Source organism: Triticum urartu, chromosome 4A, assembly GCF_056163025.1.
Source record: "Triticum urartu cultivar PI428250 chromosome 4A, HENAU_Tu73, whole genome shotgun sequence".
Lineage (NCBI taxonomy): Eukaryota > Viridiplantae > Streptophyta > Magnoliopsida > Poales > Poaceae > Triticum > Triticum urartu.
In genome coordinates, this window is record NC_141876.1 from 579,050,911 (window position 1) to 579,070,281 (window position 19,371).

The window sequence follows — 19,371 nt, forward strand, 5'->3', positions numbered from 1 at the left end:
CCAATCCGGCCATCTTGTAGCTGATATAGAGATTCGGTTTCTCCGGTTGATGACTCATTGCCGGAATAAATGACGGTCTTGCCGCGAGATTCCGATCCATCCTCGTCACTTCCGCCATGGATGACTCCCACGAAGGCATGCTTCACGGCCGGTTTAACCCGGGCGGACCGTGCACGCTGAGCCGTTTCGACGAGGTCGGTGCAGATGTCTGGCTCAGGGCCCGGTTCACCGATCTTGCCGATGAAAACGTGTATGCCACCAAAGGGGACCCGGTACCCGTACTCAACTGAGCCGGCCTCGGGGCCCCAGCCTGCATCATCGATGTAGAGCTTGCCGCGACGACTCTTAGTCATCCGGCCCACAGCGTAGCCCTCGAGTCCTTCAAAGCGGCCCTCCAAGAACTTGAAACCATCATGCGATAGCCCCACGGTGGGCGCCAACTGTCATGGTTTTGTCACGGCAGATGTCCTAGAGAAAGGACTTAGTCATGGAGCCATCGCGACGGGTTAGCTTGAAGGGGTCAAAGCGGACACAGGGACGCACGGCCCCTTCGAGGAAGGTAAAAGCCTACGTCTAGTTGTGATGGGATTGATGGGGTTTCGATGACTAGGGAGCAAAGAAGCTTTGCCTACCTCTCGAGTTGTTGTCTGTTGTCTGAACCGCCGCCGGGTCGTCCCCTTATATACACGGGTGACGCCCGTCGGTTCACAGATTCCCAATACCGGCTCATAGTTGTGTCCGGTTTGGATTCTACTTATTCCTAACTTACAATACAAGTTACATACCAACGCCGGTTTACGACTACAGGCCTTGAACCGACTATGGGCCTTGAGTCCTCATCTGCCTTCTTAGGTTTCAACATAGTTAACTACTAAAGAAGTTAACCCGACCCAGATAGTCTGGTTTACGCCCAGTAGTGTTTTCCTCAACAGCTAGGGTGCGGCTTCCCTCCCTCCCCCCACCATATATAGGACCCCTAGGGGGGCGCCGGCCCTAGGAGATGCAATCTCCAAGGGGGGCGGCGGCCAAGGGGGGTGGAGTGCCTCCCAAGCCAAGTGGGGCGCCCCCACCCCTAGGGTTTCCAACCCTAGGCGCAGGGGGAGGCCCATGGGGGGCGCACCAGCCCACTAGGGGCTGGTTCCCCTCCCACTTCAGCCCATGGGGCCCTCCGGGATAGGTGGCCCCACCCGGTGGACCCCCGGGACCCTTCCGGTGGTCCCGGTACAATACCGATTACCCCCGAAACTTTCCCGATGGCCGAAACTTGACTTCCTATATAAATCTTCACCTCCGGACCATTCTGGAACTCCTCGTGACGTCCGGGATCTCATACGGGACTCCGAACAACTTTTGGGTTACCGTATACTAATATCTCAACAACCCTAGCGTCACCGAACCTTAAGTGTGTAGACCCTACGGGTTCGGGAGACATGCAGACATGACCGAGACAACTCTCCGGTCAATAACCAACAGCGGGATCTGGATACCCATGTTGGCTCCCACATGCTCCTCGATGATCTCATTGGATGAACCATGATGTCGAGGATTCAATCAATCCCGTATACAATTCCCTTTGTCAATCGATACGTTACTTGCCCGAGACTCGATCGTCGGTATCCCAATACCTTGTTCAATCTCGTTGCCGGCAAGTCACTTTACTCGTACCGTAATGCATGATCCCATGATCAACCACTTGGTCACATTGAGCTCATTATGATGATGCATTACCAAGTGGGCCCAGAGATACCTCTCCATCATATGGAGTGACAAATCCCAGTCTCGATTCGTGCCAACCCAACAGACACTTTCGGAGATACCCGTAGTGTACCTTTATAGTCACCCAGTTATGTTGTGGCGTTTGGCACACCCAATGCACTCCTACGGTATCCGGGAGTTGCAGAATCTCATGGTCTAAGGAAATGATACTTGACATTCGGAAAAGCTCTAGCAAACGAACTACACGATCTTTAAGCTATGCTTAGGATTGGGTCTTGTCCATCACATCATTCTCCTAATGATGTGATCCCGTTATCGGTGACATCCAATGTCCATAGTCAGGAAACCATGACTATCTTTTGATCAACGAGCTAGTCAACTAGAGGCTCACTAGGGACGTGTTGTGGTCTATGTATTCACACATGTATTACGATTTCCAGATAACACAATTATAGCATGAACAATAGACAATTATCATGAACAAAGAAATATAATAATAACCATTTTATTATTGCCTCTAGGGCATATTTCCAACAGTCTCCCACTTGCACTAGAGTCAATAGTCTAGTTACATTGTGATGAATCGAACACCCATAGAGTCCTGGTGTTGATCATGTTTTGCTCTAGGGAGAGGTTTGGTCAACGGATCTGCCACATTCAGGTCCGTATGTACTTTACAAATATCTATGTATCCATTTTGAACACTTTCACAAATGGAGTTGAAGCGACGCTTGATATGCCTGGTCTTCTTGTGAAACCTGGGCTCCTTGGCAAGGGCAATAGCTCCAGTGTTGTCACAGAAGAGAGTCATCGGGCCCGACGCATTGGGAATGACTCCTAGGTCGGTAATGAACTCCTTCACCCAGATTGCTTCTTGTGCTGCCTCCGAGGCTGCCATGTACTCCGCCTCACATGTAGATCCCGCCACAACGCTTTGCTTGCAACTGCACCAGCTTACTACCCCACCAGTCAACATATACACGTATCCGGTTTGTGACTTAGAGTCATCCAGATCTGTGTCGAAGCTAGCATCGACGTAACCCTTTACGACGAGCTCTTCGTCACCTCCATAAACGAGAAACATATCCTTAGTCATCTTCAGGTACTTCAGGATATTCTTGACCGCTGTCCAGTGTTCCATGCCGGGATTACTTTGGTACCTTCCTACCAAACTTACGGCAAGGTTTACATTAGGTCTGGTACACAGCATGGCATACATGATAGACCCTATGGCCAAGGCATAGGGGACGACACTCATCTTTTCTCTATCTTCTGCCGTGGTCGGGCATTGAGCCGTGCTCAATCTCATACCTTGCAACACAGGCAAGAACCCCTTCTTTGACTGATCCATATTGAACTTCTTCAATATTTTGTCAAGGTACGTACTCTGTGAAAGACCAATGAGGCGTCTCGATCTATCTCTATAGATCTTGATGCCTAATATGTAAGCAGCTTCTCCAAGATCCTTCATTGAAAAACACTTGTTCATGTAGGCCTTTATGCTTTCCAAGAATTCTATATCATTTCCCATCAACAATATGTCATCCACATACAATATGAGAAATGCTACAGAGCTCCCACTCACTTTCTTGTAAATGCAGGCTTCTCCATAAGTCTGCGTAAACCCAAACGCTTTGATCATCTCATCAAAACAAATGTTCCAACTCCGAGATGCTTGCACCAGCCCATAGATCGAGTGTTGGAGCTTGCACACCTTGTCAGCATTCTTAGGATAGACAAAACCTTCTGGGTGCATCATATACAATTCTTCCTTAAGGAAACCATTAAGGAATGCTGTTTTGACGTCCATTTGCCATATCTCATAATCATAGAATGCGGCAATTTCTAACATGATTCGAACGGACTTCAGCTTCGCTACGGGTGAGAAAGTCTCATCGTAGTCAACCCCTTGAACTTGTCGATAACCCTTAGCGACAAGCCGAGCTTTATAGATGGTTACATTACCATCTGCGTCTGTCTTCTTCTTAAAGATCCATTTATTTTCTATGGCTCGCCGATCATCGGGTAAGTCAGTCAAAGTCCATACTTCATTTTCATACATGGATCCTATCTCGGATTTCATGGCTTCCAGCCATTTGTTGGAATCTGGGCCCGCCATCGCTTCCTCATAGTTCGAAGGTTCACCGTTGTCTAACAAGATGATTTCCAGGACAGGGTTGCCGTACCACTCTGGTGCGGAACGTGTCCTTGTGGACCTACGAAGTTCATTAGCAACTTGATCTGAAGTTTCATGATCATCATCATTAAATTCCTCTCTAGTCGGTGCAGGCACCTCAGGAACATTTTCTTGAGCTGCGCCACTTACAGGTTCAAGAGGTAATACTTCATCGAGTTCTACTTTCCTCCCACTTACTTGTTTCGCGAGAAACTCTTTCTCTAGAAAGGATCCATTCTTGGCAACAAAGATCTTGCCTTCGGATCTGAGGTAGAAGGTATACCCAATAGTTTCTTTAGGGTATCCTATGAAGACGCATTTTTCCGACTTGGGTTCGAGCTTTTCAGGTTGAAGTTTCTTGACATAAGCATCGCATCCCCAAACTTTTAGAAACGACGGCTTAGGTTTCTTCCCAAACCATAATTCATACGATGTCGTCTCAACGGATTTCGACGGAGCCCTATTTAAAGTGAATGCGGCAGTCTCTAAAGCATAGCCCCAAAATGACAGCGGTAGATCAGTAAGAGACATCATAGATCGCACCATATCCAATAGAGTGCGATTACGACGTTCGGACACACCGTTACGCTGAGGTGTTCCAGGCGGCGTGAGTTGTGAAACTATTCCACATTTCCTTAAGTGTGTGCCAAATTCGTGACTCAAGTATTCTCCCCCACGATCTGATCGCAAGAACTTGATTTTCCTATCACGTTGATTCTCAACCTCACTCTGAAATTCCTTGAACTTTTCAAAGGTCTCAGACTTGTGTTTCATTAAGTAGACATACCCATATCTACTCAAGTCATCAGTGAGGGTGAGAACATAACGATAGCCACCATGAGCCTCAACACTCATTGGACCGCACACATCAGTATGTATGATTTCCAATAAGTTGGTTGCTCGCTCCATTGTTCCTGAGAACGCAGTCTTTGTCATTTTACCCATGAGGCATGGTTCGCACGTGTCAAATGATTCATAATCAAGAGACTTCAAAAGTCCATCTGCATGGAGCTTCTTCATGCGTTTGACACCTATGTGACCAAGTCGGCAGTGCCACAAGTATGTGGGACTATCATTATCAACCTTACATCTTTTGGTATTCACACTATGAATATGCGTAACATTACGCTCGAGATTCATTAAGAATAAACCATTCACCAGCGGAGCATGACCATAAAACATATCTCTCATATAAATAGAACAACCATTATTCTCGGATTTAAATGAGTAGCCATCTTGAATTAAATGAGATCATGATACAATGTTCATGCTAAAAGCTGGCACTAAATAACAATTCTTGAGGTTTAAAACTAATCCCGTAGGTAAATGTAGAGGTAGCGTGCCGACGGCGATCACATCGACCTTGGAACCATTCTCGACGCGCATCGTCACCTCGTCCTTCGCCAGTCTCCGCTTATTCCGCATCTCCTGCTTTGAGTTAAAAATGTGAGCAACCGCACCGGTATCAAATACCCAGGAGCTACTACGAGTACTGGTAAGGTACACATCAATTACATGTATATCACATATACCTTTAGTGTTGCCGGCCTTCTTGTCCGCTAAGTATTTGGGGCAGTTCCGCTTCCAGTGACCACTTCCCTTGCAATAAAAACACTCAGTCTCAGGCTTGGGTCCATTCTTTGACTTCTTCCCGGCAGCTTGCTTACCGGGCGCGGCAACTCCCTTGCCGTCCTTCTTGAAGTTCTTTTTACCCTTGCCTTTCTTGAACTTAGTGGTTTTATTCATCATCAACACTTGATGTTCCTTTTTGATTTCCACCTCCGCTGATTTCAGCATTGAATATACCTCAGGAATGGTCTTTTCCATCCCCTGCATATTGAAGTTCATCACAAAGCTCTTGTAGTTCGGTGGAAGCGACTGAAGGATTCTGTCAATGACCGCGTCATCCGGGAGATTAACTCCCAGCTGAGTCAAGCGGTTATGCAACCCAGACATTTTGAGTATGTGCTCATTGACAGAACTGTTTTCCTCCATCTTACAACTGAAGAACTTGTCGGAGACTTCATATCTCTCGACCCGCGCATGAGCTTGGAAAACCATTTTCAGCTCTTTGAACATCTCATATGCTCCGTGTCGCTCAAAACGCTTTTGGAGCCCCGGTTCTAAGCTGTAAAGCATGCCGCACTGAACGAGGGAGTAATCATCAGCACGTGACTGCCAAGCGTTCATAACGTCTTGGTTCTCTGGGATGGGTGCGTCACCTAGCGGTGCTTCTAGGACATAATCTTTCTTGATAGCTATGAGGATGATCCTCAGGTTCCGGACCCAGTCCGTATAGTTGCTGCCATCATCTTTCAGCTTGGTTTTCTCTAGGAACGCGTTGAAGTTTAGGGCAACATTAGCGTGGGCCATTTGATCTACAAGACCTAGTGTAAAGATTTTAGACTAAGTTCATGATAATTAAGTTCATCTAATCAAATTATTCAATGAACTCCCACTCAGATAGACATCCCTCTAGTCATCTAAGTGAAACATGATCCGAGTTAACTAGGCCGTGTCCGATCATCAAGTGAGACGGACTAGTCAACATCGGTGAACATCTTCATGTTGATCGTATCTTCTATACGACTCATGCTCGACCTTTCGGTCTTCCGTGTTCTGAGGCCATGTCTGTACATGCTAGGCTCGTCAAGTCAACCTAAGTGTATTGCGTGTGTAAATCTGGCTTACACCCGTTGTATTCGAACGTTAGAATCTATCACACCCGATCATCACGTGGTGCTTCAAAACAACGAACCTTCGCAACGGTGCATAGTTAGGGGGAACACTTTCTTGAAATTATTACGAGGGATCATCTTATTTAAGCTACTGTCATTCTAAGCAAATAAGATGTAAAGCATGATAAACATCACATGCAAACAAATAGTGACATGATATGGCCAATATCATTTGCTCCTTTTGATCTCCATCTTCGGGGCTCCATGATCATCATTGTCACCGGCATGACACCATGATCTCCATCATCATGATCTCCATCATCGTGTCTTCTTGAAGTTGTCTCATCATCTATTACTTCTACTACTATGGCTAACGCTTTAGCAATAAAGTAAAGTAATTACATGACGTTTATGTTGACACGCAGGTCATAAATAAATTAAGACAACTCCTATGGCTCCTGCCGGTTGTCATACTCATCGACATGCAAGTCGTGATTCCTATTACAAGAACATGATCAATCTCATACATCTCATATATCATTCATCACATCCTTTTGGCCATATCACATCACACGGCACATGCTGCAAAAACAAGTTAGACGTCCTCTAATTGTTGTTGCAAGTTTTTACATGGCTGCTATAGGTTTCTAGCAAGAATGTTTCTTACCTACGCCAAAACCACAACGTGATATGCCAATTTCTATTTACCCTTCATAAGGACCCTTTTCATCGAATCCGATCCGACTAAAGTGGGAGAGACAGACACCTGCTAGCCACCTTATGCAACTAGTGCATGTCAGTCGGTGGAACCAGTCTCACGTAAGCGTACGTGTAAGGTCGGTCCGGGCCGCTTCATCCCACGATGCCGCCGAATCAAGATAAGACTAGTAACGGCAAGTAAATTGGCAATATTGACACCCACAACTGCTTTGTGTTCTACTCGTGCATAGAAACTACGCATAGACCTAGATCATGATGCCACTTTTGGGGAACGTAGCAGAATTTTAAAATTTTCTACGCATCACCAAGATCAATCTATGGAGTCATCTAGCAACGAGGGAGAAGGGAGTGCATCTACATACCCTTGTAGATCGCGAGCGGAAGCGTTCAAGAGAACGGGGTTGATGGAGTCGTACTCGTCGTGATCCAAATCACCGATGACCTAGCGCCGAACGGACGGCACCTCCGCTTCAACACACATACGGTTGGGAAGACGTCTCCTCCAACTTGATCTAGCAAGGGGGAAGGAGAGGTTGATGGAGATCCAGCAGCACGACGGCGTGGTGGTGGAAGCAACGGTGATCTCGGCAGGGCTTCGCCAAGCTCAGGGAGAGGGAGAAGTGTCACGGGAGGGAGAGGGAGGCGCCATGGGCTAGGGTGCGGCTGCCCTCCCTCCCCCACTATATATAGGACCCACCCCTAGGGGGGGGCGGCGGCCCTAGGAGATGCAATCTCCAAGGGGGCGGCGGCCAAGGGGGGTGGAGTGCCCCCCAAGCCAAGTGGGGCGCCCCCCACCCTTAGGGTTTCCAACCCTAGGCGCAGGGGGAGGCCCATGGGGGGCGCACCAGCCCACTAGGGGCTGGTTCCCCTCCCACTTCAGCCCATGGGGCCCTCCGGGATAGGTGGCCCCACCCGGTGGACCCCCGGGACCCTTCCGGTGGTCCCGGTACAATACCGATTACCCCCGAAACTTTCCCGATGGCCGAAACTTGACTTCCTATATAAATCTTCACCTCCGTACTATTCTAGAACTCCTCGTGACGTCCGGGATCTCATCTGGGACTCCGAACAACTTTCGGGTTACCGTATACTAATATCTCAACAACCCTAGCGTCACTGAACCTTAAGTGTGTAGACCCTACGGGTTCGGGAGACATGTAGACATGACTGAGACGACTCTCCGGTCAATAACCAACAGCGGGATATGGATACTGTCGTGGTTTTGTCATGGCAGATGTCCTAGAGAAAGGACTTAGTCGTGGAGCCATCGCGACGGGTTAGCTTGAAGGGGTTAAAGCAGACACAGGGACGCAAGAGAGTTTATACTAGTTCGGCCCCTTCGATGAAGGTAAAAGCCTACGTCTAGTTGTGATGGAATTGATGGGGTTTCGATGACTAGGGAGCAGACAAGCTTCGCCTATGTCTCGAGTTGTTGTCTGTTGTCCTTGAACCACCGCCGGGTCGTCCCCTTATATACACGGGTGACGCCCGTCGGTTCACAGAGTCCCAACACCGGTCGATATTCGTATCCGGGTTGGTCTCTCCTTATTCCTAACTTACAATACAAGCTTATATACAAATACCGGTTTACAGCTACAAGTCTTGAACTGACTACAGGCCTTAGGCCCTCATCTACCTTCTTTGGCTTTAGCACTCTTGAACTACTGATGAAGTTGACCCGGCCTAGATAGGCCGGTTTACGCCCAGCAGTAATATCCCCAACATTAGGCCCCAGATTGATTTGAACGGGTTCATGTCAATCCTTTAACAAAAGCTTCATCTTCAACATCTTCTCATAAATTGGCAAACCGCCATGATGTCATCTTCTCTGATTGCTATAAACCGGAGTGACGTCACCTGTCATAACGAAGCTATCCATTATGCTTCTTTGTTTAATAGATCTGCGGAAATCGAGGCGACAGCTCCGTTTCGTGGCCCCTTGATTGTCGCGCCTGACACATGTCCTTTTGCCTTATAAATAGGACCGATGGGTCATTTCTTTTCTCCCCTTCGTGCCTTTCTTCTTCGTCTTCCTCGCGTCTCCAGCCTCGGAGCTCCGCCGCCGCCGTCGACCTCTGCCTCAACCTTGGCCGCTGCATCAACCTGGGCGCACCAGAGCATCGTGGTAACCTTCTGCGTCTTCCTCAGCTCCGGTAAATCTTCTATCCTTTCCCCCGCAGATCTACTCTAGGGTTTCACAGTTCTTCAGTGTTCATCGTCTGCCTCTTGCTCATACGATAGATCTTTAGATGAATCCGCAAATCTTTATTCTGTGCAATGGTAGTTGTTTAACCTTCGCCTTCACTTACGCATCTCAAAACCATAGATCTATTTGTACGTTTTGCTCATTGATTCGGTACTGCTCCTTTTGGACCTCTGAATATTTATCTCTTTTCTGAACTTGCTTCAGATCCATTGCTGTAGAGAAATCTTATGAAATCTGTTTCTATAAACTTACTCATCTGCTTCAATGTTTAGACCAGGCGGTTTAACCTTGTAGAAAAAATTGCCAAACCGGTATATACCATTAGTCCTCTTGTTGAACCGCCAGATGTTGTTGCTTCATAAAACTCCGGTTCAGATAGATCTGTCTCCGGTTTAACATTGCACATACCAATGTACCTTGATCAATGCATTTTTGAACCAGGATCTTCTACCTTGTAGATTTCATCATGGCCAAGCAAGTATATGAGTGCAATTGGGTTCCTTCTCGTGTCACAGAGGCTCAGCTGGACGATTTAGTCCTGATCGGCGCTTTAGGCAGCAAAGATACCATCCATTGGAGGGCTCCTGGCAAAGAATGCCCTCCCACACCTCAAGAAGGAGAGGTCGTTGTTTTCGTAGATCACTTAGCCCGGGGCTTTAAGCCGCCCGGTTCTAAATTTTACCGAGATGTTTTAGCCGATTTCCAACTCCATCCACAAGACACTGGCCCCAACTCTGTTACAAATATGTGTCACTTCCAAGTGCTCTGTGAGGCGTTCTTTCAAGAGGAGCCCACAATGGAATTGTTCAGAGACCTTTTCCATCTAAACCGCCGTACTGAGTTTACTGACGGCTCCAATACGGAGTTGGGTGGCGTGGCGATCCAGAAAAGGAAAGAGGTCACATACCCTCACGCCAAACTGCACAGCCACCCCAAAGAGTGGAATCAGACATGGTTCTATTGCAAAGACACCTCCCCTGCTGGTGAGAATCCCTTGCCTGGCTTTCGTCCGGAGCAGCTCAGCAATACACACCCTTTTCCGCAAAGATTGACTGCCCAGGAGAGAAGCAAATATGGTCCTCAACTGTCGAAGCTCAGAGCCTTTATGGCCAACGGTTTAACAGGGGTTGATCTCGCTCGCTGTTGGATATCATGGAGCATACTGCCCCTTAGTCAGCGCTCCGGTTTGATGTGCGAGTATACTGGCAGTGTTGATGACCCACTGCGACATTCCAAAATCTAGCTCACCGATGAAGAAATCACAGAGGCCGTGAATAAGATGCTGAATGAACCGGAACACATCTGTGCTAAAAACGGCCTGCTTCCCTTCTGTGCCACCAACAAACCGCCAGTTGTAAGACTTTGACTTTTCTTTTTGCTGAATTTTTTATTGATATATCTGGTCATTGTTTAATATCGGTGTCTGTGTAATCAGGGCAATGATCCATTTTGGAGCAAGAAACTGCCGCAGGAGAAACCAGAAAAACCAGACAAACCGGAAAGAGCAACCCGGCAAAAGACTAAAGCTGTGAGGAAGACTGCCCACAGGAAAAGAACCACTGCATCCTCTAATCCGGCCCCTGATGATGATGTGGATAATCCGGACCTTGAGGTAGAGCTTGACTCACTTGGCTTATTTTTCATGCGTCTTATTGATGATGATATTTGTCAGGATGATGCCGATGCCAGCCACGCTAATGCTGCAGAGGTAATTATTCTCTCTTCCGATTCAGAACCTTTGCCTTCACTAAAAATCCATCAGGCAAACCGGAAAGTTAAATTTTCTCATCCTCTTTCTTATTTGGATCCCAAATTTCTTATGAAGACCCAACAGCACGAAGCTCGTCGCACAACTCGGCACAGCGGCCAGGTAGTTACCTCCGCCGATTTACCGAACAGTCCGGTTCGGGAACGCCGTTCAGAGGTCTCTAATTTGCTTGTCAGTGCTTGTCCTGAAGCGGTCTGGTTTCGTCAACCTCTTAATCCATCTGACTCCGATTACCAGGTTACTTCCCACTCATCTTCTGGCGAGTCATCGGCTACTCAGCTGCCACCGCTCAAAATGGTGCTTGGGTAAGCTATACTTATCATAATATTTGCAGCACATTGCCTTAGAACATATGCTGTATTTGATTTTGTTATTCCTTTCAGGGCCAAACCTAGGCCAAGCAAGAAGGCTCACTTGGACAAAGCGGCCGAAGAAGATGCCGTCCTTGAACCGGGCAAGACACCAGATCTTGAAGCGGCTATTCCTGAGGATATACCCAATGATCCACCGGAGCAAGACGACGATCTTATTACTGAAGAGAGACCTACTGATGCCTCAGGTCCTGTCAATCAGCCCACAAGCTCCATCCGGATTGAGAAATCCACCGGTCCAGCAAAGCCTACTGACAAGCCAACAGCCCCAGTGCAAACTGGCGATACCAAGGACGATGAGGTTGTCATTACTGGCACTGGCCATACCGAGCCAAGCAATCCTATTGCTTTGTCCAAACATTCTGCCAAGGAAGAATTTGCTGCCTTTGGCAAAGGCAAGTGGAATGCTGATCTGGCGACTTACGCTGCTCTGAACGCCCAAGATATCCATTCCGGCTACCTGAACCGGCTGTATACCAGTCATGACTATGAAGCCGGTTTGGTTAATATGATGAAAGATAAATATGAGGTAACTTCCATATGCTCTTTCCTGCTTGTATGCTTCAATTCTTGCTGACTCTCCTAGCCCCCAAGGGCCGGTTTGTAATATTCTTTCAAACCGGGACTTACTAATATAAATCTTAATGCTTTGAAATTCGCTGATGTAGCCCCCAAGGGCCGGTTCAACTTAGCGTAGTTAAACCGGTACTTTAAGTAATTGAGATTGCCGCATCAGAATATAACGAGCAAATAGCCATTAGCCCCCAAGTGCCAAGTTGAATACTTGTATTGATCTTGGGACTTTGTAAGCAATTGAAAGATGAAGATCGAATATGCATTAGCCCCCAAGTGCCAAGTGCATAACTTGTTATGTGGTTGGTACTTCAATCCTTGTACCGTTTTGTTGAAGCATATGACTGTCTGCATGCAGGCTGAGCTGAAGGCGAAAGAAAGCCAGGTCGCCGATCTCCAAGAAAACCTGAAAACCCAACAAGCTGAAACCTCCAAAGCAAAAGTGGAATTAGCCAGCGCTTTAAGCGCCATGGAACAGCTTAAGGAGAGCTTCAAGAAGAAGCGGGCGGATTGGGCCACTAAAAAGTCCGCTTTAATCAAACGAGTAGAGGATGCCGAGGCTGCACTAAAACTGGTGGCGGATGAACTGACCAGCATAAAGCGGCACATGCATGACATGACCACTCCTATCTTTGGTAAGCCAGTTTGACTTCTGAATTGACTCGGCCTTCTTACAGAGCTGCCGGTTTGTTAACCCTTTATGATATTTCAGGGACACGCATTGGTCACTTGGGGTCCGATGTGCGAAAGAAATTGAAAGCCGCCTATACGTTGGTCGAACAACTGTACACTGGTGCACAGCGGATCATCTGTACCGCATCCCACAACAAACCGGCGCCCACTTTGATTCAAGACACTCTGATGAAACTGTCGGTGCTTCCTGCCCGGGTTGAAGAGCTGAAGAAATCTGCTGCTCGAACCGGTGCGATCAATGCCTTAATCCGGGCAAAAGCCTGGGTGCCGGATTTTGATCCTATTGAAGCGGCTCAGGGCTATCCCAGCTTGAAGGAAGACGGGTCAGAGTTTGGTGAAGCGGATCGAGCAATAAACCAGGGGGTGCGTCCGCTAGCTTGTCAATTGGCTGAAGAAGCAGACTTGTCTCATTATCAAGCCCAATATGACAATCAGAACAAGCGAATAGCTGCACCAATTCATGAATCGAAAAAAATCTTATCCCTCCAATCCGTAAGCATACTTACGCTCCCGATATTGACCCGTCATTGCTGATCCATGATGAAGCTGTTTTTCAAGCATTAATGGGAATCGACTAGACAACTGTTGATTTCCAGCCGCTGGGTAGAGAAACTGAAGCTGAAGCGGCGCAGGATGACCCACAACCATCAGGCCAGGCTGGTGACCAAGCTTGAACCGGAAGCCGGTTTAAAACTGCTTCTCCTTTGCAAAAAACAATGATCTTATTGTGGGCACCGTGTTGCCTTGTAATAGGCTAGCTGATACTTTTGATGTTGATATGCCTTCGTGCATAATTTGCTCTTCCTTTGGGTGATGAACTTTCCAAAGCACTTTCTGCAATAAAAAATCTTCAAGTGCCACTGCGGTTGTACCGTCAGGCGGAATATGATGTCTGCATACATGAAATCAAAACATCCGAATTTTTTTAAGTATATGACCAAATTTTTGAGATACATAATACCTGCCATCGTTGAGCGTGAAGTTGGCTCAGCCAATCTTGTAGCGGAGTTTTATAAACCCACACTGTTGGAGGAGATAGCAGCTCCCATATATATATGACGCCGGTTTACCATGTAAACCGTACCGGGTTATAATAAACACCGTGTTACTCCATAAGAGGATGTTAAAAAAAATCAAACCGGGCAAATAGTCTCCGGATTGAAATGAACCGTGTTCCGTCAATTGACAGTATGAACCGGTTGAAAATTTTGTCGGTTTAAAAAACGCAATAAAAAAGAAAGAAGTATCTTTCAAAGAAAAGTGTGAAGCAAATGCAATGACAAAACCATTTGCAAAAAGGTTTATTTGAGCTGATCAGATGGCGTTACCATGGCCGAACACGACCAAGCTCCCGTTAGGTGTAACTATGGTTCTAGTCAGCCAGGTCCCCAAATGAAACCGTGGCATTTATGCCAATCAAGTGGCATGGCAATGGTTCGGGTTCGACCAAGCCCCCAAGTGATTCTGTGGCCTTAGGCCGATCAAGAGGCATGACTGGTTCAGACGTGACCAAGTCCCCAAGTGATCTGGTGGCTCTCGCCTATCAAGAGGTATGGTATTGGTTCGGACACGACCAAACCCCCAAGTGATATAACATGATGCTTTTAAAAAAGCTAACTCAAGGGGTAAACCAAAGGCCGCTTTAGAACAACTCCATGTAACCACACATGATGTAAAAGAACAGATACCCCGCTTTAGCTGAGGTTCCGGTTTATTATATTTAATCATAATATATACATCATCGTAATATGTACATAAGTAGAGTCAATGACTCAGGTATAGTAAGGCCGAAGATGAGCTATGTTCCACGGCCTGTTGGTCTCCTCCTCTGATGTACGTGAGTCCTTATGCTCTCGAATATCGATCAGATAGTATGACCCGTTGTGCAGATTCTTGCTGACCACGAAAGGCCCCTCCCAAGGTGCGGATAGCTTATGCATATCAGTCTGATCTTGGATGAGCCGAAGCACCAAATCTCCTTCCTGAAAGGTTCTGGTTCTGACTCGGCGACTGTGATAACGACGAAGATCCTGTTGGTAAATCACCGATCGGGCGGCTGCTATGTCACGCTCTTCATCTAACCGGTCCAAAGCATCTTGCCGTGCTGTCTCGTTGTCCGCTTCAATATAAGCCTTCACACAAGGGGAATCATGACAGATATCCCTGGGGAGAACCACCTCCGCTCCATAAACCATGAAGAACGGTGTGTATCCTGTTGATCTATTGGGTGTTGTATTGATGCTCCATAACACAGATGGTAATTCTTCTACCCAACAACCCGACGTTCTCTGCAAAGGAACCATGAGCCGGGGCTTGATGCCTCTCAAGATCTCTTGATTAGCTCTTTCTGCTTGACCATTGGACTGTGGGTGTGCCACTGATGAAACGTCGAGTCGGATGTGCTCCCGTTCGCAGAACTCCTTCATGGCACCTTTGGACAAATTGGTACCATTATTTGTGATGATACTGTGTGGAAAACCAAACCGGAAAATCACTTTTTTAATGAACTGAACCGCCGTGGCCGCATCACACTTGCTAACAGGTTCTGCCTCCACCCATTTTGTAAACTTGTCAACCGCCACCAGGAGGTGGGTCTTCTTATCTTTGGACCTTTTGAAAGGGCCAACCATATCCAGCCCCCAAGTCGCAAACGGCCAAGTAATTGGAATCATTCTCAATTCTTGAGCCGGTACATGAGCACGTCTTGAAAACTTTTGGCAACCATCACATCGTCTGACCAGATCCTCCGCATCAGCATGAGCAGTTAGCCAATAGAAGCCATGGCGAAATGATTTAGCCACCAGAGATTTTGAACCGGCGTGGTGACCACAATCTCCTTCGTGGATCTCACGCAAAATTTCACGGCCTTCTTCAGGAGACGCACAACATTGAAATGCTCCTGACACACTGCAATTATGCAACTCGCCGTTGATAATAGTCATGGACTTGGATCGCTGGATTATCTGTCGGGCCAGAGTCTCATCCTCTGGTAACTCGCCCCGGTTCTTGTACGCCAGGTAAGGAAGTGTCCAATCCGGAATAACATGAAGGGCTGCCACCAATTGAGCCTCCAGATCAGGAATAGCCAAATCCGCTTCACCAGGGATCTTGACCGACGGGTTGTGCAGCACATCCAGAAAAACATTGGGCGGGACCGGTTTGCGCTGAGAGCCCAACCGGCTTAAGGCGTCCGCCGCTTCATTTTTCCGCCGGTCCACGTGGTCCACCTGATAGCCTTTGAAATGACCTGCAACAATATCCACCTCACGACGATATGTTGCCATGAGTGGGTCCTTGGAGTCCCAAGTGCCAGACACTTGCTGAGCCATGAGGTCCGAGTCACCGAAGCACTTAACTCGACTTAGATTCATCTCCTTAGCCATCCGGAGACCATGGAGCAAGGCTTCATACTCAGCTGCATTGTTAGTACAAGGGAACATTAAGCTGAGAACATAACAAAACTTATCACCTCGTGGGGAAGTTAATACGACTCCAGCCCCCGAGCCTTCTAATTGCCTGGATCCGTCAAAATGGATGGTCCAATATGTGTGATCCGGCTTTTCTTCAGGTGCTTGCATTTCCGTCCAATCATTGATAAAATCAACAAGTGCTTGAGACTTAACCGCCGTCCGAGGCACATACTTCAAATCATGCGGCCCAAGCTCTATAGCCCACTTGGCAATCCGGCCAGTTGCTTCCCGGTTCTGGATGATATCCCCCAAAGGAGAAGAACTGACCACCGTGATTGGATGCCCTTGGAAGTATTCTTTAAGCTTCCAGCTTGCCATAAAAACTCCATACACCAGCTTCTGCCAATGCGGATACCTTTGCTTGGACTCGATGAGTACCTCGCTGATATAATAGACCGGACGTTGAACCGGATGCTCCTTACCTGCCTCCTTTCGCTCCACCACAATAGCCACGCTGACCGCCCGAGCATTAGCAGCTACATATAGTAGTAACGGCTCCTTGTCAATGGGAGCGGCGAGCACAGGAGGATTGGCCAATTGCCGCTTTAAGTCCTCAAATGCTTCATCAGCAGCGGAACTCCAGACAAAGTGATCCGTTTTTTTCAACATCTGATACAAAGGGATTGCCTTCTCACCAAGACGACTGATAAACCGGCTTAACGCGGCAATCCGGCCTGCCAGGCGTTGAACATCATTGATACACTTCGGTTTAGCCAGGGAGGTGATGGCTGTGATCTTCTCCGGATTAGCCTCAATTCCCCTGTTGGACACCAGAAAACCCAATAACTTGCCCGCCGGTACCCCAAAGACACACTTGTCCGGATTAAGCATCATCTTGTATGTCCTCAGGTTATCAAAGGTTTCCCTCAAATCATCGATCAGAGTCTCCTTCTCCCTGGACTTAACCACGATATCATCCACGTAAGCATGTACATTACGGCCAATCTGCTTGTGAAGACAACTTTGTACACACCGTTGATAAGTTGCCTGGGCACTCTTGAGCCCGAAGGGCATAGACACATAGCAGAAGGCTCCAAAAGGAGTTATAAATGCCATCTTCTCCTGGTCCTTAACTGCCATTTTGATCTGATGATAGCCAGAATATGCATCGAAAAAACTGAAACGCTCACAACCCACCGTAGCATCAATAATTTGATCAATACGGGGGAGGGCAAAAGGATCTGCTGGACAAGCCTTATTAAGATCTGTGTAATCCACACACATGCGCCATGTGCCGTTTTTCTTAAGGACCAGCACCGGATTGGCAAGCCACTCAGGGTGAAAAACTTCAACAATAAAGCCAGCTGCTAAGAGCCTGGCTACCTCTTCTCCAATTGCCTTGCGTCTTTTTTCGTTAAACCGGCGGAGGAACTGTTTCACCGGTTTGTATTTAGGATCCACATTAAGGGTGTGCTCAGCGAGTTGCCTCGGTACACCTGGCATGTCAGAGGGCATCCATGCAAAAATGTCCCGATTCTCACGGATGAACTCGATGAGCGCGCTTTCCTATTTCGGATCCAAATTAGCACTGATGCTGAACTGCTTGGACGAATCGCCAGGTACAAAGTCAACAAGCTTAGTTTCTGCTGCCGATTTGAAGTTCAGGGCCGGATCATGCTCCGTAGTTGGCTTCTTTAGTGGAGTCATGTCCGCCGGATCAACATTGTCCTTATAATACTTCAGCTCCTCGGTGGCACAAACCGACTCTGCATAGGCCGCATCTCCTTCCTCGCACTCCAAAGCGATTTTGCGGCTTCCGTGAACCGTTATTGTCCCCTTGTGACCCGGCATCTTGAGCTGCAAATACACATAACAGGGCCGTGCCATAAACTTGGCGTAGGCCGGTCGCCCAAACAGGGCGTGATATGGACTTTGGATTTTCACCACTTCGAACGTCAATGTCTCCGACCTGGAATCATGATCATCCCCAAAGGCCACTTCCAGAGCTATCTTACCAACATGATATGCTGATCTGCTAGGTACTACACCATGGAACACCGTATTAGACGGTTTGAGATTTTTATCTGTTAGTCCCATACGACGGAAGGTCTCATAGTACAAGATATTAATGCTGCTCCCTCCATCAATGAGCACCTTGGTGAACTTGTAACCTCCCACCTGAGGCGCCACCACCAGAGCCAACTGGCCCGGATTATCTACCTGGGGAGGGTGATCCTCTCTGCTCCATATGATTGGCTGTTCAGACCAACGTAGATAACGGGGTATGGCCGGTTCAACAGAGTTGACCGCCCGCCTCTGAACCTTCCGGTCTCGCTTGTCCAAGCTAGTGGTGAAGACATGGTACTGCCCACTACTCAACTGCTTTGGGTTACTTTGGTAACCTGACTATTGCTGCTGTTGGTTGTAACCACCCTGGTTGTTCTGACTATTTTGACCATTATGTCCGCCCGGATTACCATTAAATCCTGAACCGAAATTTCCTCCACCGTAACCCTGCCCGGATCCTGAGCCACCGCCGAAGCCGTGATCATATCGAAAAGCATTAGAATTCTTGAACTCCTGCATAATGAAGCAATCCTTCCAAAGGTGGTTTGCTGGCGCCTCCTTCGTCCCATGTCTTGGACAGGGCTGGCTTAGCAGATAGTTTAGGCGGTCCGGGTTAGGGTTGGGTGCCCCATTGCGATTTTTCGGTTTACCCTTGCGTCGCTGGCCATTGTCCTGCGTGTTGGTATTAGCCACAAAGTCCATGTTACCATCCGCTTTACGCTTGCCTCCTCCACCATTGCCTGTCCAGTGATGCTGCTGACCTTTGGAGTTGCTGTTCCTCTTTCCCTTCCTTGTCTTGTCATCATCAGATTCGGGATCCTTGGTACTATCAGAATCATCATATTTCACCAAAGCGGCCATGAGGGTCCCCATGTCAGTGCAATGACGCTTCATCCGTCCCAACTTCAGCTTTAGGGGCCCAAACCGGCAGTTGCCTTCTAGGGTCAATACTGCGGTGTCAGCGTTGATGCGGTCTGATGAGTGCAACACTTG